Genomic DNA, 24,853 nt, shown 5'->3' with positions numbered 1-24,853 from the left:
CACAATCACATTCTAGCAAAAGGATTTATCGTATAATCATTGTAAAACGGTAGTGGTATTTCAACAAAACCTATACCCCTTTTAGAATCTTTTGTCTTACTAGATACTTCGATTATCTCATTTAGCAAAAATGATGAGTTTCTAAACTTACCTAATTTATTTTTCAACTCAAGAACTTCATTCTCAAGCTCAGTTATCTTAGAACGATGTTTCAAGATTTCTTGAAATTTTTGATCGTTAATTGTCATTTTGACAGACAACTCAGCTTTGAGATCATGATTACTTATCGACAATGCTTCTATTTTCTCCCTAGATCTCATTTGAGATTCTAAAGATTGTCTATAAGTATCCTTAAGCGAAGCAAGTTCCTTCACTAAACAATTATTATGATTTTTCAATGATTCTAACTTAGACTTGTTTTTCTCACAATCAACATAAGAAACAGAAGGACTAACCTCGTTATTTTTGGCCATCCAAGCAAAACTAGTTGGTTGCTTCTCACATGAATCATCAGAATCAGACTCGGTATCATTGTCAGAAGATAGCTCACTCCCATTTGCATCTTGAAAATTTTCATTTGATCCAAACATAACCAGATTAGCTTGCTTGTAGTTGCACAACAGTCTTTGTGACCAATCACTTCCATCCATGTTAGATAGCATAGCTTGTGACCCAGAAGAAAATGGTTTAGTTCCAGAAGACTTATCAGCGTCATTTCCATTTTTCCGAGACGAACTTCAATCTTGATTTCTAGGACCAGTATACTCCTTCTTTGGTTTATCACATTCTTTGGCAAAATGTCCAAACTCTTGACAATTATAACACTTAACTTTCAATTTATCGAACCCAACCTTCTTGTTTAATGATGGAAGATCTTTGCCAGTTCTTTGCATGAACCTTTTCACCTTTCTGACTATAATTGCCATATCCCATTTTAAGTCCATGAGCTCCAAATCATCAGGATCGATTTAGTCATAATCTTCATCAGTTAACTCACTTGTGGCAATTTTACTACCAATCAGATTCTCATAAGAAGACATGAAAGCACTCAAAAAGGCAAAATTTTGTTCATCTTACTTCATATTCACATTCGGTGGTGTTGAAAATTGATTTGCAGTAGCCGAAGTTCCAGAATTACCAGAAGATCCAGAACCTACAGAAGCAAAGAAACATGCACGTGGATCACTATAAGTTGTTGTTGAGTTTTCTTGTGCATTTTGACTAAGAAATGCTCTGATTTGAGCAATTGTCGAGCTTAAAGGTATGCTAGCACCATAAAAAGCTGGATCTTGACTTTCTTTAGAAGACTTTTGACATCTCAAGTCATATTCTCGAGCTTCAACTTTTTGCATAAACTCAGAAGCAGTCAAATCCTCATTCTTGAAATAGTTATTTTCTTTTAACACCATTAAAAATGTTTAGTACGAACTAGGTAGAGCATTTTTTACTGTATCAATCTTATCAGATTCAGATGGATCAATCTTTAACTTGTCCATTTCAGCAATTAAATGATTGAAACGAATAGTTATTTCCTCAACAGTTTCACCTTTGAGTAAATTAAAGTTTCTGAATTGAAACTTTAACATCACCTTTTTTACTTTCCTCAGTGCTACCCATACTTCTCATTCTGATATGTTGAAACAACGAAGCAGTAATCTTGATACTTCCCACTTGATGAAATATGTTATTTGGTAAAGCCATAGTAAGATTCGCATGAGCTTTTTTTCCGATCTCTAACGCCTTTTTCTCCTCTTGAGAATATTGTGAAATAGCCTTAGGAGTAAAACCAATTGTCTCATCTCCAATCATCGGTACAGAATAAACCTCATCAAGACAATAAGAACAGTCCGGATGAACAGAACCAAGATGAGCACGAAAACGAGGTTCTCATTTAGCAAAGTCGCTAAATTTCATCAATAGAGGACACTTGGAATGAGATCCAATTTCAGTATCCAATTGTAACATTTGGTGCATAAGTGCATTTTGAGAAGCTAATGCATAAAAACCAGCCATCTTGATAACAAGATTAACGAACTGTGAACAGTATTTATAACGAATTGGAACAAGACTTGTAACGAACTAAAATAACTAATCAATTATACGAATTGAAGGTTATATGAGTAACGAACAAGGAACAGTATCACACAAATTATCTATGTCGAATTGGTGACGAGTCACTAACGAACTGAGTCAACGAATCAGGTCAAGTTGACTAATCAGTCTAACGAATTAGATTAACGAATCTAAATTCAATTTAACAAACCAAAGTAACGAATCTCTGAGTCAACTTAACGAATCAGAGTAACGAATCGCTGATTTAAGGTGACGAATCAAAGAGTACGAAGTAGCTACAGTTAAAAACGGTTGTAACAAACTCTGACAAACTTTGCCACGTGGCACAAGTTTGTTAGACACAAGGCTAATGAATCAGACCACGTGTCTGACGAACTAAATAACACGAACTAAACTTGATGACGAACTGAGTAACGAATTAAGTGACGAATTACTTAAACTTAACGAACTACAATAACAAATTGCTTTAAGATGACGAATCTTCAACAGATGATAAAGATCTTCAAATCTTCATCATCATTTTTCAGAAATCTGGAAAATGAAGAACATACACAAACCAACACAAATCCGTAATACTTACTTGATACAACACCAAATTGTTCCCCTAGTATCTCAAAATACTCGTCCAAACCTCGCGAATCCAAATCATAACATCTCGGACATTAATTCAGTCAATTTCAAATCCAATTATACCAAAAACAATCCCCTGTTTCGAACAACTCAGATCTGAAACTTAACCAACCCCAATCCAATTACCAATTCCAATCAACCAAACACTTCGAATACCTTACCAATCACAAATCCACCTCAATTCAGTTCATAACCAACCAAATCAACACCTAATTTGATTAAGTTTAAACCGAAACTAAATAACAACAAAAACTATTGAAAATACTTCAAATCTTAATCAATTAACCTCAAATCAAGAGCAATCGAACACCGAAAGCTTTGATAGCACTTGAGAGGACCTCAGATCTCGTTCCAAGATCTAAACACAATTAAACGGATCTAGTTCATATTGATTACTCTTAATCGATATTAGTTGTTTATATATATATATGTTATATTACTAGTATTAGCTGATACTTTAACGAAGTTTGGATTGAGAGAGAGATTGGACAGAGTTTCAATACGTTAATTACCAAACTTTAATTAACAGAGGAATACTTCTCTATATATAGAAGATGGATCTTGTTTGTTACACATTCCGTAACGAACTAGCCTCCACATCGTTACAATACATTACAATATAATAAACATAACGAACTAAACTCCCATTCGTTAAACATCCTTAATGAATTGGGAGGAACATTAACTTAATAGTCTAGTTCGTTAAACATCCTTAACAAACTAGACATACCATAACGAACCAGTCTATAATAATAACTTTTACATTATAATAACCAAACGATAAATACAAAGACTCGAGATGCAAAACCGTGCACTAACACATATTTATCTTGCTTTACATACATACTAATACATTTTAAAGAGTCTTTCGTCCTATAACCTCACAGATATTAGGGTCTGCCACCCTCCTACACACATATTATTAGGGTCTGTCACCCTCTTAGCCTCAATTCATACATACCTTATTTTCGTTTATATTTATATACTTTCATACATATTCTTAATCTTTTCTACATCATTTATATATCATACATACGTTGTTCATAAACATATACATAGCATACAGTTACCACCTAAGGTAAGTGCATTAGCTAATCACATAGAGTATGCACACAGCCCCGAAAACATAACAAGGAAGTGGGGCTAGAAACTCACCTGGATCCTGTTTCTTTCTGAGTTTATAGTTATGCCCTCTTTTAGCTGTGCATTGCTAACTGTATAATAATTACAAGTATCAATTAACTAACCCTATCCATATCATACTTCTAGATTAATACAACCCTCAACGAATGGGGGCCCGGGGGTAGCGCCCCCGGAAGCAGGGTTCTAGGGGAGGCAGCCCCTAGCGGGGTCCAAGGGGCATAGGTCCTGGCTAAGGTTAATGAAAAAATTTATTTTCATTAACTGTCTTAACACATTTTCCATTAGAATTTTAAATTATTTTCTAGTTCGTTAACTCAATCGCTATAACGAATTAAGCCTAATTCGTTATCATTCATGGTCTGATTAGCTGATTCGTTAGTCGGGTTCGTTATCTTAGCTCTCTAGCCTAATTCGTCAACTTAGGGTCTGCCACCCTCCACACATATATTATTAGGGTCTGTCACCCTCTTAGCCTCAATTCATACATACCTTCCTTTTCATTTATATTTATATACTTTCATAGATACTCTTAATCTTTTCTACATCATTCATATATCATACATACGTTGTTCATAAACATATACATAGCATACACTTACCACCTAAGGTAAGTGCATTAGCTAATCACATCGAGTATGCACACAGCCCCGAAAACATAACAAGGAAGTGGGGCTAGAAACTCACCTGGATCCTGTTTCTTTCTGAGTTTATAGTAATGCCCTCTTTTAGCTGTGCATTGCTAACTGTATAATAATTACAAGTATGAATTAACTAACCCTATCCATATCATACTTCTAGATTAATACAACCTTCAACGAATGGGGGCCCGGGGGTAACGCCCCTGGAAGCAGGGTTCTAGGGGAGGCAGCCGCTAGCGGGGTCCAAGGGGCATAGGCCCTGGCTAGGGTTAATGAAAAATTTTATTTTCATTAACTGTCTTAACACATTTTCCATTAGAATTTTAAATTATTTTCTAGTTCGTTAACTCAATCGCTATAACGAATTAAGCCTAAGTTGTTATCATTCATGGTCTGATTAGCTGATTCGTTAGTCGGGTTCGTTATCTTAGCTCTCTAGCCTAATTCGTCAGCTTAACCCCAGCCAGGGACTCTACCCCTTGGACCCCGCTAGGGACTGTCGCCCCTAAAACCCCGCTTCTAGGGGCGCTTCCCCGGGACCCCCGTTCGTTGAGGGTAATAATTAAGACTTGAAAGACGATATGAGTAGTGATAGTAATTAATACGCCTAATTTTTATACATTAGCCGTGCACAACTAAAGAAAGGGGTCACCATAAACGGTGAACGTAACCGCATTCAGGTGAGTTTCTAGCCCCATTTCCTTGTTATGTTTTTGGGGCTGTGTGCATACTCGATGTGATAGTTAATAAACTTACCTTAAATGGTAAGTGTATGCCAAGTATGTTTTATATGTTAATTATGTATATCTTGAATGTGAACGAAAGCTTGTCGGTACTTGAACGATCTTCGGATATTGCACGTGTTGACAAGGGAGGTATGTATATGAATTATGAATGTGTAAGAAAGGTATACGTATGACATGTGAGTATGTATGAATGAGTAAAGAATGTATATGTATGTTACGGGTATGTAAAGGCAGAATGTACGAAGATGAATAAGTAAGGGATCAGACCCTAATAATATCTGAGATAGAGAAGAAAGGGATCGGAACCTAATAATATCTGAGATAGAGAATTAAAGAGGGATCAGACCCTACTAATATCTGAGATTGACAAGAAAGGGTTCAGACTCTAATAATATCTGAGATAGACAAAGGAAAGAGGGATCAGACCCTAATAATATCTGAGATAGAAAAGGAAGGGATTAAACCCTAATAATATATGAGATAGATTGGACAGTAAATATATAATATAAAAGTAATAATGTATGTACGTATGTACGAAATGAAAGTAAATTAATAAAGTAATTATTATGTATCTTCAGATGCATAATTGAAGGTAAGTGTATGTATTGTATGATGTATGATTAACTATAACTCACTCAGCGTAGCTGAGTTTTAGTATGCACGCAGATGAGTAGGATGAGACAGCTGGCTTAAGCAGGGACACATGGCAGAAGAATAAGAGCCCGGCATCTGAAGACTTGTCATGTTTTATAAGTTATGTTTTTTATTTTGAAAGACAAGATGAATGTTTTAAGACAAGTTACGGATTAATATGTAATGTTTTATGAAAGTTTTATATTCAACGCAAAGTTTTAATTAACTCTGATATTTGGAATTGTGCTTATGAGATCCAACGTCCAAAGTGAGGTACCGGTATCGGGGCCTTACAATGATGTTTGGTTTTTGGCGTAGCAATGTATATTGCACCCGTGATATCGACCTGAGCCTCAACTTGACAATTTAACATGATTATGTTTTGTTAAACAGTACATTTCAGTACAATAACAGTTGTTCTACTAATTCCACTTATGATATATAATTAGGACCTTAATTTTAATTTGAATTGCTATTGCATTTTTGTTTTCTTTTAGCTGTCAAACTTTGCAGGTATTTAATTTGCTATAATTTCCTTTGTTGCGATTGGAGGTGACTTATATGAAGTAACTTCCGTGGTGGTTGTTGGCTTTTAACATGTTAATTTTAGTTTTAATATAATAGTCATAAATTTAAATTAGTCTTTTTATTATAAATATGGTTGTCGTATGGATATTTATGGGTTTTATTAATTTGCTAACTTTGTATTGTTTGCTTTATTTTGACTGTTAAAATTGTACAGATGTTTGGATTGCTCTAATTTCATTTGTTACAAAAAAGATCATCATCTGTGCGATTGGTGGTGTCACACCCCAACCTAAGACGGAAATGTCGGGGCGTGAACTGATTGCTCACAACTCTCAAGGTACTACGATGCAGTTTTTAAAATGGTTATATCTATTAACCAAATTCAATTAATCCACAAGGTTTAAATATACAAAGTACGAAATCCCATAAATAAAGCAAGTATAATAAAATCCTAATTTTATTCTTGTATTTTCTTCTCTAGCATACAACCCTAAATTTCTTCAAACAAATCATGATAATCATATCAAACGGTGACCTTCATATGCGTTAAAAATACAATAATTTGTCAACACTAGGTTTAGTGAGTAAAACACCAGATAACTGAATATATAATAACTATAGAAAAAGTGAAAGTTGTATCAAGTGAGATAAGCAATTTAACCAAATGACGCGTAAATAAGTTGTCTGTAATCACGATTCCAGATGAACTAGACGATAAGTGGTCGGTAAGAACGATGCCAGATGAACTGGATGATGGCTACTACGATGATCGTATGATCATACTATTATGAGATTATGATTGACCTCTCTGAAATGTATTCAAATAACAAATATAAGCATATAACACGTTAGGCATTAATTGTTAAACACACATGACTAACAGTTGCAAGTTGGGTATTAAATAATACTCCCTCCGTCCCATTATAAGTGTCCTAGTTTGATTTTTCAAGTTTTTCTTGTTTAACTTTGACCGACAATATTTTTGTTTGTGTTATATAATACTTGATGTAAAATATATGAAAGGATTAGGTTTAAATATATTTTACATTGATATAATTTTCATCAAGTATTATATGACACGAACAAAAATATTTACGGTCAATGTTGCAAAAGAAAGACTTGAAAAGTCAAACTATGACACTTATAATGGGACGGAGGGAGTAATAAATAAGTAGAACGGATATGTCCCCAAAACAATAAAAATGAGTTAAACGAGGGGAGTGGGATACTCACCTTATCAAATGAGCAAAAATGGAATAAGAGAATGAAGCTTCAAGCTCTTCAGAAGTTACCAATGAGGATGCCTAGTTAAAATGATAACTGGAATTAAATAATAACTCTACAAGACTTATATGGATTCGGGTTTCGATGATGATTGGGTAAGTTTGTGAAAATATTTATTATTTGGAAATATTAATTTACTATTATTCTTATTATGAGAACCATCATTAATCTTATTTATTTAAATTTGATATTATTTTTGTTAATTATTAAATCACTATTATTTAAGTAAGATAATTACAATAATCAACTAAAATAATTTAATTAATAAAAATATACTTTATGATATAATACTTAGGTAGATATGTAAATAATTTAATCTAAGGCATATTTATAATTAAAATCCTTAGATAAATACAAATATTTCTAATTAAAATAATATATATATATATATATATATATATATATACGATAATATTTACTTTAAATATTTATTCAGTTATTTACAAACCTTTAATTTGGTAAAAATAAGATTACTTTATTTACCGAGTTATTTATATATAGTTCAGCAATCGTAATACATGTTCAAAGATCGGAAAAGTTGAATCTAGAGTATCGGATTTATAAAAATGTTGTTTAGATATTAATTATATTAATGCATAGATTTACAACATAAATTTAAAAATAAATAACCAAAAACCGGGCTGGGGAGGGTCAAACCCGCGACCCCAGCCGGTTCTCGTGACCAAGTAACAACAACACCAACCACTTGGGCTAGTGTGGTGTTTGTGTAATGAACAGATTGTAAAAAAATAAATATACAAACCCAGTTTCATCCCTAACCCTAAAACCCTAGATATTTCAATTGAACGAATCGTTCGATGTTTGGCCATAACATCAATAGTGTAACATCCTACTTTTGACAATAATTAATAAAAAGAAATTTCGTTTGACTTAAGGGTGTGTTATTATTTAGTTAAGTTAAATAAATAATAAAGTTTGAACTTGGATAATAAAAGATGGAATAAAGGATGGTGATGGGCCTTAGGTCAATGAGCTTAAGGGTATATAAACTCCCTTAAGCCTCCCTAAAACCCTCATTTCCATCTTCTAGCCTCCATATACACTCAAAAGCACACACAAGCACTCCTCTATCCTTACGGCTTATATCCGAATTCAAACCAAGCATAGTTTGTGTTGAATATTTGTTATACAAGAAAGAAACAAGTCTAGGAGCACGTGTTGAGCCAAACTCGTAGCTCGACTGTTTAAGCTTAAAGGTTACGTTTTTAAAGTCGGTTTGCCCTAAGATTTGATACGAAGGCTAGTCGGGCATTTTTGTACAATAAAAATGTAAACTTGACGTTAAAATATGTGCTATTTACCTCATTAGTAAGTACGGCTCACTTAGTGATCCTAGATCTAGCTAAATCGGACTCCTAATCAATAAAGGTTTAAACTTTATTACAAAACGAGCTAGATTTTGGTCGAGGGTTGGAACGGTAATGGTTAAAATATGAAATAATGGTATATATAATAATGGATGATAATATATGTAGTAATAATAATAACAATAACAACGTTAATACGCTACAGTAGCGTGGTAAGGGCAGCAGCTAATAGCAAAGAAAAGTATTCGAATGAAAAGGTTTTCGAATGGAAAAGTATTCGAATCGAAAGGAAATGTAATCGAAGGGAAATGATAAGAATGAAAACATATGAATCAAGTCCTTAAGAAGCCTCGGATTCAGTAAAGTAATCGAATCGAATAGAAAGGATTATCGAATCGAATATAAAAAGTTATCGAATCGAATCAGGTGGAAAATGTAATCGAATCGAATGACCATTCAATTAGAACTTCCATTCGATTAGAACTACCATTCGGTTAGAACTGCCATTCGATTAGAATGATGATTCAATTAGAATGGTGAACTGATAAGAATGATGATTCGATTAGAATGATGGTTCGGTTAGAATGATGGTTCAATTAGATGATATAGTTAGAAGTAGTTAATTGATACTATAGTTGTTACACAGTTAGCCGTGCACAACTAAAGAAAGGGATTACCATTAACTCCGAACGTACCCGCATTCAGGTGAGTTTCTAGCCCCATTTCCTTGTCATGTTTTCGGGGTTGTGTGCATACTCGATGTAATTAGTTAATACACTTACCTTAAGTGGTAAGTGTTCGATATGTGATTGTCTTATGTATGATGTATGACTTATATATGAATGCTATTGAAAGTATTAAGAGTATGTATGAAAGTTTATACACATAAATATAAAGAAAGGTATGGTATGGTTGCACGACATAAAGAGACGAGACCCTAATAATATATGTGAGGATAGGGACCAGACCCTAATAATATCTGTGAGGTTAGGGACCAGACCATAATAATATCTATGAGGATATGGACCAGACCCTAACAATATATGTGATGTTGGGGACCAGACCCTTATAATATCTGTGATGTTAGGGACCAGACCCTTATAATATCTATGAGGTTATAGGGCGGAAGGCTCTTTAAAATGTAACGATAGTTATGTATGTATCATGAAAGTAAGGAAAGTATGAAAGAATGAATGCATTAATGTATGTATGAATGTATTGTGAACATGTTAAGTATGTAAGGTTTACATACCTTTGGGTATGTATTCAAGTATGTGCACGTATTGTATGGAACTCGATTAACTAGGACTCACTCAGCGTAGCTTACGTTTAGTATGCACGCGGATGAGTAGGATGATACAATGGCTTGAAGAGGGGCACATGGCAAAAGAATAAAGAATTTTGCATCCGAATACATAATTTTATGATATTTCAACCTAAGATATGTTTTATATGGTTTAAATTCTAAGAATTATGTAATGAATGTTTTCTTTTATCTATTCCGTGAAAAGTTTTTATTAACTATGATATTTGAAACTGTGTTTATGAGTAAATCCAACGCCCAAGTAGGGCACCGGGACCGGGGCCTTACAAGTTGGTATCAGAGCATATGTTCGAGAGAAATAAGCATTCTACATGCTTAGACTCGAACGGAGAATGGGACTTAAGTAAGAAAGGAAAGAAGATGCCAGTTCAAGAAAGTCATGTGTCACTCAAGCAAGCTAAGTAAAGGTAAAGTACATAATGTATTTCATGTGTAATGTATGAATGTGTAATTAAGTTAGCTTAATTTCTAGAGATAGGAATATATGATTGTTTGTAAATTAATGATTGATTGCTTAATCGTTTAAAAGTAGAACCTAGTACAAGTGGACTCACAAAGGGAAGTGTATAGGACACGGAGAGTAACGTGATCAGCTAATCACAACTAGCCACTGTTATTAGCTGTTAGCCTTACTATCCTTGTACTAAATAGTTCGGTGAGTGATGACGTTTGTGTTTCCTTATAGAATGGCTGGAGCAAGAAAAGGTGTCGGTCAAGGAGGTCGTACGAGATGTCGTGGTAGGCCACGCATTGCCCGGGAACCTACGGCGGAAATTTCGGGGAGTGAACTGATTGTCACAGCTCTGAAGGTTACTATCATGCGTTATTAAAAGTTTTGATATCTATTAAATAAATTTCCAAATAACAAACATCCATACAAAATCCAAATAAACGAAATACATATATCAATCAATAACAATATGTCTCGTTACGTTTTCTTCTAGCATAAATCCTTAAGTGATCTTGTACTTTAGTTACTTCACATCAAACGATAATCTGCATATGCGTTGAAAATAAAATGGTTTTGTCAACACAAGGTTGAGTGAGAAACACACCAGTTTAATTGTTCATATAGAAAATAAGTAATTGCAACAAGTCATATGAGGATAACAAAATAACCAAATGAGCAAGTATAACTGAGATGTCGAGAAGCACAAAGCTATAACGACTGGCGTATGATCATACTATTCTGCAATTATGTTGGACCTATCTGAATGCGAAAGCATATAAGCACATAAACAAGTAAAGTATAAGTTGTTAACACATAAGACAATAGTTGCAGTTTTGTGTATAAGTATATATGAGAAATACAATTTACGCATATGTCCCCAAAACATGGAAAAAGAAGTAAAATGGGGGAATGTGGTACTCACCTCAATAGACGAACAAAAAGTGTTTAAGATAATAAGAAGGCGGGTACAGTCACACGCGAACGTTAAAGCCTATAAATGATGAACAGACGCGGTTAATTTTACCCAACATTGCAGGCGCAAATAGGGGTATGAACGAGTAATTACATACCAACTGAATCCAATTAAATAAAGGGGTATTGTCGGCGATTAAACAAGGAATGAATCCATACAATTAATTGAAACATAATCCACGCTATCGTATCCATCAAGAATTAGGGTTCGCGGTTTAGATAATAATGGAAGAACGGATCAAATTGATATTATTAGCTTGTATAAAGCGTCGGTGAGGCCGCGTTTGACATGTATAAACAATTTCCTAGATCAAAGCTTGATTACAAACGGATTTTGTTAGCTTAATTTGATGATTGTTAGCTCCGGGTACAAGTAAATGTATACGGGTCCGGGTTTGGGTATAAATATCCAGATTATCCAAATGGGTTATAAAGATATTTATAGTTTAAATCCCTAGTATTTGAGGGTGGTACAAAAACATATAAAAGTTTATACTTTGGGTTAAAAATGCCAAAATAAGAAAGCTAAGGTTATAAATAAAAAACTTAATAATAATATAATAATAATTAACAAATTTAAACTTGATAACACCATAAAAATAACCCGAACGTCGAACCTAGTCGGGTATTTAATAAATTCGATAACCCGAGTGGTTATAGCTTAATTGCTAGAGATAGGAATATTTGATTGTTTGTAAATTAATGATTGATTGCTTAACCGTTTAAAAGTAGAACCTATCACAAGTGGACTCACAAAGGGAAATGTATAGGACACGGAGAGTAACGTGAGCAGCTAATCACAGCTGGCCACGGTTATTACCTGTTAGCCTTACTATCCTTGTACTAAATAGTTCGTTGGGTGATGACGTTTATGTTCCTTATAGAATGGTTGGAGCAAGAAACGTTGTCGGTCAAGGAGGTCGTACAGGATGTTGTGTTAGGCAATGCATTACCTGGGAACCGTCCATAGAACCAGTTACTAACACAAGAGAGGGGAGGAGTGAAACTCTGCGAGGGCCATGCAACAATGATGGGTATCAACTGGATCATGTTGTTCAAACCGCCATTGCTCAAGATGTATCTGTTGTAGTGAAGAATCTGCATCCTAGCAAGTCTGTTGAAAGCCGTGCAAGGACCGCTTAGAGGACATGGGAGAATGGTAAGACAGAGGACGAGAGAGAGAAAGGTGACTTGAGTGGAGTTAGGCCTGTGAAGGTTTATGAAAGAAAGAGAGACCGAGGTGGGCGTAACTACAAGTCTTTCAAAGGTTGTGACCCGCCGAAGCTGACCAGTTTAGGAGATGCAATCGCTACTCTCCAGTGGATAACCACTATGGACAAGGTTATCTGAATTAGCAAGTGTCATCTGGATCAAGTGGTGGGGTATGCTACCCAGTCGTTTGGTGATGAGGCTATGTTCTGGTGGGAAATTGTGGAATAGAGAAAGACATGGGAAGAGATTAAGGCTATGAGGTGGGATGATTTGAAGGAGATCGTTATGAAACGATTATGTGCTGATGCGGAGGTTGAGAGGGAATAGATAAGGTTCTTGAACTTGAAGGCGGGTAAAATGACACACCGCGAGTACACTAGTGAATTCAACCGCATGTCTAGGTTGGTTCCTGATATTGTGAACACTGAAGCGAAAAGGATCAAGTGCTACATCAGAGGTCTTGTCCGCACCTTAGTCGGGGCTAGTAAACCTGCTACTTTCGACTCTGTTGTTAAACTAGCACAGATGGTTTACGATGACCTAACTGTGGACGATGTGATGGTATAAGAGAAGAAAGATAATAAATGGGTCAATCCTGCTAAACAACCTGGTACTCAGTTATGGAACTCCAGGGATAAGAGACAGAAAGTGTGGGAAAAGAAGTTGTGCAATACTTGAGGTAAAATGTACGGTAGGGAGTGCAAGTGGGGTTGGAGTTCAGATATTTGTACCAAATGTGGGAAAGCTCATAGTGGTGAGTGTAGGCTTGGGTCTAATGTGTGTTATAAGTGTGGAAAGGCAGGGCACTATGCTAATGAGTGCAGTGCAAAGCCCGTGTGTTACAAATGTGGTAAAATGGGTCATATGGTGTAGGTTCCTGGACGGATCGTACACGGGATGTCGCTATCTGCGCAGGTGCGGAATCCCTGCGTAGCTAGATACGAGCGTAGAATACGTATAAATCAAACACACGAGCAATAACCGAAACACGTTATATTGATAACACGAACACGTGACACGAGGTCACTATTACAGACTGACTTGTAAACACGTAACTCGCTAACCCTCGAACTCACGAACTCTTGAACACATCAAACTGTTACAGTGAACAGTTTATATAAGCACGACAACTTCGCCTCAGGCGAAGTTGTCCACAACTTCCACAACTTCGCTTGTTCAACAAGTTCGCCTGAGCGAACTTGTTAACAACTTCGCTTGTTCAACAAGTTCGCCTAAGCGAACTTGTTGACAACTTCGCTCGTTACATAAACATAAACATAATCTAAAACATAATTACATTACAGACTCGATTACAATCGTTAGACTATGAACTACTGACAAACATGTACCAACAAACTCCCCCTTGGCAGTAGCTTCATATCTTGATCTTCAAAGCTTGAGTCTTGTAATCTTGTAGCTTTACGCGTGCGCTCCTTCTCTAACACATACCGACACCACCCTTTGATATTTCCTCGCTTGATCCTTCCAAGCAGGAATGTAGAAGATCTTCTTTTCGTTGAGCATCTTCAGATCAGCTTGCGATAGATTAACAAGATGCATCGGGTCGTAAACCCTAAGCACTTCTTGTTCATCCTCATCTTCCATTACCGCCTCCGCTGTTTCACAATCCACGAACCACCATTTTAGGTCTTTGAGCACGTCCTTGGGCATAAGCTTCATCGGTACTTCTTTAAGGCACCGGATCGGTTTATATTTCATAACCATCCAAGGCTTTCCATCAGCTCTCAAACCTCTATCCTTGTCTTCGACAAGTTTCCCCTTTTGTGGTTTCAGCAGCTCAAACTTCTTCTCCTTAATGCTCTCTTTCCATACGATCTTTCCGATGACTCTAGCCATGTTATTGTCACTTCGATTTATCAACCCCAATCTGGCTAAGTCCTTAACCTCACATTCAGGCAGTGTGTTTAACGATCTCAAAGTTCTCCTGAAGTACTGAGTCCCGTCATATCTTTTGATCACGAAGAGCCGCAGCTGCTCATCATATATCCAGCAGATAATACCTTTCTTTGCTTCAGCGTATCCCTTAATATTGTAACTCTTTTTGAACATTTTAGGGACCGCCGGTTTCTTCGTCTTTACGAACCATTGAGCACAACCTTCCTTCCAATTCGGCTGCTCTTCCCATTCAGTATCTTCCACCACTGTCTCATCACCCATATCGGGCATCTCAACCTCTGGAATCTCGTGTTCAATATCTTCATCTACTATCTCCCCTTCTTCTATCACACTTTCAACAATAATTTGCTCACCGATCTTCTCAATCTCATCACTCGGCAGCACATCTTCTTCAAGCATAAAATCATCATCATCATCTAGCTCTTTCAACTCGTCGATTACGTCATCAACATCATCACCAGCATCTATATCTACCACATCATCACCAGCTGCGCTTGTAGACTCCCCCTCAGCTGTGGAAGTACCAAGAGCTATAGAAGTTCTTGGCAGCTCACCACCTGCACCTTCCGGTGCATTGGGATCATCGTCATGATCTTCTCTCCGTTTTGTCCTCAACTCATCTCCCCACCAGGCGAAGTTGCGGATAACTTCGCCAAAAACCTAACTTCGCCAAAACCCTAACGGCGACTGTTAGAATTCCAACATCGGAATTCCGGTGTTGTCGGCTAAATCCGACGATCAAGAACATCAATACACATGATATTAAGGATGTGAAGTTGAAAAGGACGTCCATGCACACGTGAACACAAGTTTTTAAGATTTCGGTTTTGAAGGTCCGACGACCCGAGGTCTCGAACCGGGTAAAAACGATCAAGAAACGAACGAGTTTGTGAGAGATATCGACAACACATACCCTCAATGATAATAAAAACTAGAAGCAAAGATCGAAATCGGAGATAAAAATCAAGTTCGCCGGAGCTCTCGCAAGTTCGCCGGAAAGAACAATTTCGCTGATATTATTATGAATGGTTACTGTTTAAAAATCAACTTATATAGGGTCAGAGTTGGTCAGGCGAAGTTAAGGATAACTTCGCCTAGGCGAAGTTGCGAAGTTAAGCACAAGTTCGCCTGATTCAACAACTTCGCCTATATTTTCAGAATCAACCCTTTAAGTTTGAACATTTTGCAATTTAACATTTGAAAGTTTCATAAAGAGTTAAACAAAAATGATCAAGTCTAAGTAACCAGTTATAAAATAATACAACTACAAAAATAGAAAAAAAACTTATAAAAATTTAACGAAATAAGGGATCAAATTTCAGTCTTGGTAGGGACAGCTATGTTTTAGAAAAGATCCTAACAGGAATCATACTAACTACGTGACTGTCACATAGACCCGTGTTTAGCTGTATTATGACATATAGAGACAGGTTGTAAGCAGGTAATATACTTAAGATGGTTTTCATCGTTTCTGTGATACGAGTTAGGTTCAATTAATCCTTAAAATTTAAGTGGGCAACAATTCAGAAATATTGATGCCTCCTATCTATCCTCAAAGCGTATTTGGCTTTCCCCAAGTCACCCCGAATTGACTTCGACCCATAGTGTCTGATTAACTTGTATGTATTCTTCTTCTGTTTCCCGTTCTTCATCTTGCTCTTATGATAGAGAAGTCTTGAATTTATGATCACTAATATGTTACAATAACTCAAAATTTTTTTTTTTTTTTTTTTTTTTTCAACATAGACTTCAAAGTAGAATTTTACTGCAAGTCCCGAATCTGGATCACTGCAGTGTCTTGAAACGCTTTCTTCACGGGAATCAGAACACACATGGGCTCGTGTATGACTGGGTAATCGCTTTTCTGCCTATCATTCGAAAAGATATATATGAAGACACGCAAAACTCTTAAGGAGTTTCCACGTAAAATCAAGTAATATTAGTTTGTATCACATCTACTTTTACGCACCATAAAAAGTTACCATGACATACAATGATTGTCCTAAAGCCTTTTAAGCCTAATAACTTCACCAGTTAAGCACACACAGTCAGTATATATATCATTTTCCAAGGTTAGATCAATTTTCTGTTAAGCATAGCACATTTACTTCATACGAAGTAATAGACTTGAAAAGTAATTTCATTTCCCTAAAAAAATTTTGACTTCAGTCACCCCGATCATGTCAAAGTCTTCAGGTAAACGGCAATCCTGAAGATCCAATGGATCAACTGGACCGACCACATACAAGTATGTGTCCTTCTAACTAAGTATGACCGACTAATTTTCAGCGACAGAAAGAAAACACATCATAACCGCCCCAGTCACTTTCAGTCGTCTGGTTAATGGCGATCCTCATTCTCTACAAGTAGAAACGAGGACCAAAACATATCCGAGCATATGTCCATCAAACTGAGGTAACCGACTAATTTTAAGCAATAGTGACGTTTTTTTTTTTTTTTTTTTTTTAACCCAAATAAAAACATGGTTACTCGGGATTGATCATCCCGTTCAGCTCAATTAGGTTTTGAAATCTGGATTTATCAAACGCTTTTGTAAATAAATCAGCGAAATTTTCGAGCGTATCGACTTTTTCGATCTTAATCAGTTTCTTCTCAGCACAATCCCGTATGAAATGATGACGAATGTCAATATGTTTAGTTTTACTATGCTTCACGGGATTGTTAATTACTGAGATGGCTGCAGTGTTATCAATTAAAATAGGAGTGAGTAAGAAATTCAGACCATAGTCGCGCAATTGTTGCTGAATCCACAAAACCTGTGAACAGCAGTTGGATGCTGCCATATATTCAGCTTCACATGTTGAGATTGCAACTGATGTCTGTTTCTTGCACTGCCAGGAAACTAATCTTCCACCGAGAAACTGACATCCTCCTGTTGTCGACTTCCGACTCTGATTGCACCCTCCATAATCAGAATCAGTATAAGCAACTAGTTCCACGTCTCCTCCCTTCGGGTACCACAACCCTAGCTTCGGCTTGCCCTTGAGATACCGTAGTATCCTCTTTGCACCTTTCAAATGAGATTCTTTCGGATTTGCCTGAAAACGTGCACAAAGACAAACAGCAAACATTATATCAGGCCTAGAAGCAGTTAAATACATTAATGAACCTATTATCGCCCGATACAGAGTTGGGTCCACATCTGCGTCACCATCTGATTCAGCGCCCAATTTGTGATTGACGCAGATTGGAGTGTCATATGGAGAACTGTCCTCCATCTTGAATCGCTTGAGCACATCATGAACGTACTTCGTCTGATGAATGAACATCCCGTCCTTCTTCTGATCAACCTGCAATCCTAGAAAGAATGTTAGTTCACCCATAGCACTCATTTCGAACCTTTTCTTCATGACATCCTCAAAATCTTGACACATGGAGACTCTTGATGCAGCAAATATGATGTCATCCACGTAGACTTGAACTAGTAGGAAGTCGCTTCCTTCTCTCTTCACGAACAGTGTGCTGTCAATTAAACCCTTTTCAAAACCATTCTCGAGCAAGTAGTCCGATAACGTTGAATACCAGGCACGAGGTGCCTGATGTAATCCATACAGCGCCTTGCTCAACTTGTATACGTGATCTGGGAAATCTGGGTCAGGAAAACCCGGAGGTTGCTCAACATACACAACCTCATCAACTTTCCCATTTAAAAACGCACTCTTCACATCTAGCTGAAACACCTTCATTCTCTTACATGCAGCAAACGCCAAAAACAATCTTATCGCTTCCAACCGGGCGACAGGAGCAAACACCTCATTGTAATCAATACCCTCTTGCTGATTAAAACCTTTAACAACCAGCCTTGCCTTGTTTCTAATGATAATCCCCTTTTCATCCCTCTTGCACTTAAACACCCATTTTGTGCCTATAGCATGCACATTCCTTGGTTTTTCAACCAAAGTCCAGACTTCCATCTTCTCGAATTGAGCCAACTCTTCTTGCATGGCTTCGACCCACGAGCTGTCCTTAAGGCCATCTGATAATTTTTCGGTTCAATCTGGCTGATAAAGCAGGAGTACAAACATTCGTTCATTATACCCGTTTCTTTAATGCTTGTATAAACACAGGTGTGCTCATTCAAGCTACTTCTGGTTTGTACACTGGAGGACACATCACCTATAATATTCTCCAATGGGTGATCTTTGTGAATTCTCGTGGTCGGAACAGCACCGACATGCAAATTATCTTCCAAATTTTAAGAGATTTCATCAATGGTTGTTTCTGGCTGAGAGTGAAATGGATTGATAGACTCATCTTCAGGTAAGGCAGCAGGGGTATCAAAAGTGTTTGATGTGGAAGGTTGACTTTTCTCAATAAGCTGTCGATGCAATAGATTCTCTTCCTCATCAAGTATCATCTTCGACGCAATTCTTTCTTCTTCTTCAGAAATTTCCAAATTAGGGATGTTAAATGACTTAAACAGCTTAACATAGTCGAAAAGCTCAGCAGGTCCATTGCTTGGTTTTGGCGATTGGTAACTAGTAATGTCGGTGTTACACACCACCTCCACCTTGCAAGTTGACGTATTGAAGACCCGTCTGTTGGGTGTCCCAACAACATATCCGACTAAGATTCCTTCATCGGCTACTTCACCAAATTTCGAATTAGTCTTCAAAATCGAACAAGGAGACCCGAATGGTTCAAGACCGCTCAAGTTGGGCTTCCTTCCATGCATAAGCTCGTAGCAAGTTTTACCAAGTCTCTTAACGGTTAACACCCTATTCAGAACATAGCAGGCTGTAGCAACTGCTTCAGCCCAAAATATCACAGGAAGTTTTGAATCTGCCAGCATAGTTCTGGCTCCTTCAATTAAAGTTCGGTTCTTCCTTTCAGCCACTCCATTCTGTTGCGGAGTATACGGAGCGCTGTATTGATGTTCAATTCCTTTCTGAAGACAGAAGATTTCCATTTCAAAGTTCTTGAACTCTGTTCCATTGTCACTTCTGATGTATTTAACTGATTTACTCATGACGTTCTCAACTTTTGTAATTAGATTCTTCACCATTTGAGCCGTCTCATCTTTCGATTTCAGAAAATATACCCACGAATATCGCGAGTAGTCATCAGTGATCACCAAGCAGTAAGAAGTACCTCCTAGACTTTTTACATTCACGGGACCAAAGAGATCCATGTGAAGTAGTTCTAGAGTACCGGCAATAGAGTTGACCTTCTTGGTGAGATGGGATTTCTTGTGTTGCTTTCCCTTCTTGCATGCTATACATTTGTCTTCAAAGTTAAAACTTTTTAAGGGAACGCCCATCACAAGCCCATTCTTGACAATGAAGTTCATCTTCCGAAGATGAATGTGCCCCATTCTCCTGTGCCACAATTCAGATTCTGATTCGCTTGCCTTTGTCATTAAACACGATTCTCCCGTGGCCATTTCAGTATACCTCATATCCATCACATATGTATTTGTTTCACGTGGAGCTTTCATTACTATCCATTCGTCTGGTATCTGGAAACCAGGCTTCAACACGATCGCTTCATTCTTTGTGAAATGGACAGTGTAATCTTTATCACAAATCTGCGACACACTCAGCAGATTGTGCTTCAATTCCTCCACAAAATTCACATTCTCAAGTGTCATCCTTCCATTTGACACGGTACCTCTACCAGTAATTCTTCCTCCGCTTTCACCAGCAAAACTAACTCTCGCTCCCTGAACAGGTTTTAAGTCTTGCAACAAGTGTTTGTTGCCCGTCATGTGCCGGGAACAGCCGCTATCTACAATCCAAAGACTGTGGGCAGCCCTGTTCAACTGTTCCTGCACAATAAAACAGAGAATTAGAATCTTGGGACCCAAGACCAATTGGTCTTGGATCGATACGTCCCGTACCCTGGCTTTCCAAAGTTAGCATCAGGATAATTCCTGTAAGTCCTGTTAGGAAATCTCCTTGAAGATTGAGTGTGATGCCTTCCAAACCTATGTGAATTGAAAGTGTTATATCTTGTGGTTTGGTTGAAAAACTGAGGTTTGTTTTTATGAAAACTTGAATTAGTTACATTTTGGCATTTTGAAAAGTTTTCATTTTTAGCAGTATCAAACTGATGCTTATTCTCAGTTTTATTTGGCCTCACCCCTCTGTTTCTCGGCGTCAGAGGGCAATCTGCAACAAGATGTCCTACCTGATTACATCGAAAACAACACCTATACTCCATTTTCTTTTCAAATGTTGGTTTGGATGTAAAGGCAGTGTTACCAGCCGTTCGTCTCACATAAGGTGGGACATACGGGTTGAGTGGAGTACTCTTTTTAGAAGATTTATTTTTATCTCCACCAGTGGGTAACACTACCTTCTCTTTCGTCTTACCTGATTCGGACAACTTATCCGAATCCGATGAGACTGGACTCATAACAGGAATATTTTCACTAGAAACAGGCGAACTCGTTTCGCCATTACTAACAGTTGGTTCTTTATATGTAACCTTGATGGGAACTGTCTGAGGAACTTCAAACTCAGCAGATTTCTGTACACTAGGGTTAAAAGTGTAATTATGGTTATACGGTGGTGGAACCTCGTGATAACCAATTCCTCCTCTCTTTGGAGAGGTACCTTGATCACTAACAAGGTGATCAAGAATAGCTGAGGAATTTCGGAACTTCTCGAGTTTTCGGTTCAGTTCCACCACTTTCACCTGGTGGTCAGCAATCTGCTTTTCACGTTCAGCAATAAGTTTAGTCTTTTCTTCTAAAACCTCATAACTTAGGTCAATTACATCAATTTTTTCAGCAAGTTTAGTTTTTAAGCTTTTGACATCTTTTTCACATGCTTTTATTTTAACTTTATAACTGTTTTCTCTTGCCTTAGTAAAATGATGATCTTCTTTAAGATTTTTAAATTCAGCATCTAAACGAACATACTGATCAGTTATGGTCCCAAGTTGCTCAGACAAATTCTCACATTTTGTACAAACAGGTTTAGGACTTACCTCGAAAGGTTGACCATCGTTATCTGCCATGAAAGCTTTCTCTTCACCAGTAGCTTTCTCCTTTCCAGTCATCTTCTCACAATCTTCATTTTCTACCTTAGCCATATTCGCCTGCTCACCAGTTTCATTCGCATGCAGGTTCCAGTTGTATTCACCGGCTTCTCTAGACAACATAGCATTGACTTCTCTACTAATCCCAGTAGGCTGTGCAGACCGGCCTTGACCCCGTTCAACTCTCTCGTTTCTGCATTCTTTAGCAAAGTGCCCATACTGTTGACAGTTATAGCACCTCACTTTAGACTTGTCGAATCCGGGCCTACCACCAACAAACTTTCTCCCCGTCTTATTCATGAAACGCTTGACTCGCCTCACTATCATGGCCATTTGCCATTGCAAATCCATCTCCTCCAGATCATCAGCATCGATCTGGTCATAATCCTCATCCAAAACAGCAGGGTCTACAATCTTCCCTTGTATGTAGTTCTCATATGAAGCAATAAAAGATGCATAGACTGCAAACTGCTCTTCAGCAGATTTGACACTCATTGGCATCTTGGAATAGTTATTGCTTGAGGCACTTGGAGAGAAACTACTGTTGGATGTTTGAGGTTTCGAAGCACTTGAACCTCCAGCAGCAAAGCAAACATCACCGTTCATGTTTACTGAAACGTTTCCTTCATGAGAAGAGTTAGAACCTGACTCTCCTTTGGAGTAGTAAGCAGCAGATTCAGGCTTCGAACTTGAGCCTGAGTTAAGTTTGGCACCATACATACCAGGGTCTTGAATCTGATCTGTTGGTGTCTCTTTACGTACCATATTAAGCTCAAAGGTTCTGAGCTTGTTAACTGCAGTCTCCAAATCACAATTAGGAAAGTCTCTGTCTTCCCTCATCAGAACTGTGTACATTTCCCACTTCGGTGGGAGAGCATCGAGAAGCTTTTCAACTATCTCCTCTTCTCTGTAAGCAATCGAATAGTTGTTTAGCTCTGTCATTAGATGATAGTATCGAGTGATAATATCATCCAGAGATTCGTTCTTCAAAAATTTGAAGACAGAGAACTGAGTCTTCAACAGTTTAATCTTCGAGGCACGAATACCTACGTTCCCTTCGAATCTATTTTCAAGAGCATCCCAAAGCTCTCGAGCCGATATATACTTTCTGAAAGTATGAAGGATCTCCTGTGGAAGAGCCATAGTGATAGCTGCGTGAGCCTTGCTTTCGGCTTCGTACATCTTCCTCTCCTCTTCCTCCATCTTGCTGTACTTCTTAACCACATCACGACCTTCGTACACCATTGTCGGTGGGATATATCCATCCTGGATGCACACCCACATCTTTGCATCCTGGTATTTAATATATTGAATGAATCTATCCTTCCATGCCACAAAGTCAGTTCCTTTTAACAGCCTTGGGGCCTTAGTGGCTGACCCCGCTTCGACTTCCATTTTCACCAATTCAGAGATGTTAATTTGCGACATCTTCTCAAAAACCCGAAAAATTCAAAAATTTGTCCAAACAGTACTAAGGGCGAAGTTAAGAATAACTTCGCTTAAGTGTTAACTTCGCTGGAAAAAATCTTAAATTCGTGTGACTCGGCGAAGTTGAGAATAACTTCGCTTAAGGTAAGCGAACTTATCAGGTAAGCGAAGTTGAGGGTAACTTCGCTGAGGCGAACTTATGAGGCAAGCGAAGTTGTGAATAACTTCGCTGAACCTTATATCTTCGCCGAAACCCTACTTTCAGTGACGGCAACTTCGCCTGAAGAACAGTAACTTCGCCCGATGAACACTGAAAATATTCAGATCTGATGACGACGAATCTGCAGTTTTCGGTCGTTGTAAAGGCTTGAAAATGACTGTATATAGTGATTAGAACTCAATACGAACAAAAACTCGTCCCGTGAATAGGTCAAACGAGACGTTTTCTACACCCGCGTGAAATCCCGAACCTCACAATCGAGCCGATGGATCTGATACCAATTGTAGGTTCCTGGACGGATCGTACACGGGATGTCGCTATCTGCGCAGGTGCGGAATCCCTGCGTAGCTAGATACGAGCGTAGAATACGTATAAATCAAACACACGAGCAATAACCGAAACACGTTATATTGATAACACGAACACGTGACACGAGGTCACTATCACAGACTGACTTGTAAACACGTAACTCGCTAACCCTCGAACTCACGAACTCTTGAACACATCAAACTGTTACAGTGAACAGTTTATATAAGCACGACAACTTCGCCTCAGGCGAAGTTGTCCACAACTTCGCTTGTTCAACAAGTTCGCCTGAGCGAACTTGTTAACAACTTCGCTTGTTCAACAAGTTCGCCTAAGCGAACTTGTTGACAACTTCGCTCGTTACATAAACATAAACATAATCTAAAACATAATTACATTACAGACTCGATTACAATCGTTAGACTATGAACTACTGACAAACATGTACCAACATATGGCAAGGGAGTGCATTGATGGTGAAGCTGGCGGAAGTGGAAGGAAGGATGTTGACCAGACTAGGCCAAGGAACAGAGCTTACATGTTGACTCATGAGCAAGCCAAGCAGATCCCAGATGTTGTCACAAGTACGTTTCTAGTAAACGGTTTTTCTGCTTTGGTATTGTTTTATTCAAATGCGAATAGAAGTTTTGTAGCTACGACATTTAGTAAGATAACAAAAATGAAAAGTTGTTGTGTGCCTGAAACCTTTATGGTAGAAATTGCTAGTGAAACCTCGGTTAGGATAATGAGAATGGTTAAAGATTGTAAGATAGAGTTAGAGGGACGTGAGTTCCCTGTTATCCTGTATGTTATGATCTAAGGAGGGTTCGCTGTGGTTTTAGGAATGGATTGGCTATCCGAGTTTGAGGCTCAGATAGTGTGTAAGAATAGATTGATAAGGTTAAAGTCCTTGGATGGTGGTACGGTGATGGTTTATGGCGATAAAGAAAGTTCAGGGCTTAATGTCATTTCAATGATAAAAGCCGAAAGATTGTTAAGGCGAGGGTACGGTGCC

The sequence above is a fragment of the Bidens hawaiensis genome, unplaced genomic scaffold, assembly GCF_021521415.1.
Source record: "Bidens hawaiensis isolate Kalapana, Puna unplaced genomic scaffold, B.hawaiensis_p1.1 tig00030531_1, whole genome shotgun sequence".
NCBI classification, from domain to species: Eukaryota; Viridiplantae; Streptophyta; class Magnoliopsida; order Asterales; family Asteraceae; genus Bidens; species Bidens hawaiensis.
The sequence above is the reverse complement of the archived record's forward strand: the minus strand, read 5'-3'. Positions refer to the sequence as shown.